Source organism: Coturnix japonica, chromosome 5 (assembly GCF_054131305.1).
Source record: "Coturnix japonica strain WE chromosome 5, WE-NBRP24, whole genome shotgun sequence".
Lineage (NCBI taxonomy): Eukaryota > Metazoa > Chordata > Aves > Galliformes > Phasianidae > Coturnix > Coturnix japonica.
The window spans coordinates 53,228,502-53,229,720 of record NC_140667.1 but is presented as its reverse complement, the minus strand read 5'-3'; positions in this window follow the sequence as shown (position 1 = coordinate 53,229,720).

The window sequence follows — 1,219 nt, the reverse complement described above, 5'->3', positions numbered from 1 at the left end:
GGCAGCACTGTGAATATCATTTACATTTGTTTTTAGATGCATCATTGTTTATAGATGCAAAAAATTCAATTTTTGCCCTTAAACATTGCTACTGTTGTTAGGCAAAGTTTTACTACATTTTTCCTTAGTCTGTGTGTCTGTGTATTTCTACAGTTGTCATGGGGCAGCATGGGTAGGTGGGTTTCCATCAGGACAAGCATGCAGGATGGAGCCCTTGCAGGTGCATGACTGTGTGCTGTTTCAGGTGCCCTCCATGCTTTGGCTGTGCCTCTTCGGTGCTGCCAAAATGACCCCCTGGGAACAAATGCAGCAACTGCTGTGGGGAGGTGGTGTTGGGTGGAAACAAAGCCAGCTCTCTGCAGAGAGGGCTGTTTTCATTGCAGTGGGATTTTATGCTGTGATAGACTTCATTGCACTGCTTTTCCTATAGCAAGTAATTTCTGTTTTTCTTCACAGACCAGCCTGACTGTATGCAGCATCATGGCATCTCCTGTGCTGTGTGAGTCTGGGTAGGGAGGCTGAGGTGCTCTCCTGCAGAACTTGGTGTATAGTTTGAGTGCCAGGTATGCTGTGCTGTGCACACCTATAGGTGCAGATTTAGGCTTGGGTACTTTCTAAACTTAGTAGATCCCTTTAAGAGGAGTTTTTTGTTGGTCCCTCTACCTCATTGTGGGAAAACCTGGGCACTTTCATTTCATTGCTATGTGCTGTATACATACAAATCAAACTGCTCTTTGGAATTTTTTCATTTTTCTTTGGTTTTCTCCCTTTCATTCTGATTATTTCTTTTTCACAGTGTGATTCCCATAGTGATTCTCCCCTGTCCATCTATGAACAATTCTTGTCATAGAGTCATAGAATGGCCTGGGTTGCAAAGGCCCACAGTGCTCATCCAGCTCCAACCCCCTGCTATGTGCAGGGTCACCAACCAGCAGCCCAGGCTGCCCAGAGCCACATCCAGCCTGGCCTTGAATGCCTGCAGGGATGGGGCATCCACAGCCTCCTTGGGCAACCTGTTCCAGTGCGTCACCACCCTCTGGGGGAAAAAACTCCTCCTAAGATCCAACCTAAACCTCCCCTGTTTAAATTTAAAACCATTCCCCCTTGTCCTATCACTGCTCACCCCCTTGTCCAAGCAGGAGAAAGGAAATGAGCAACGAAAAAGAAAAATTAAACTCAGGCTTGTGGGTTGTAAAGCCACAAAGCAGAGGGGAGAGTG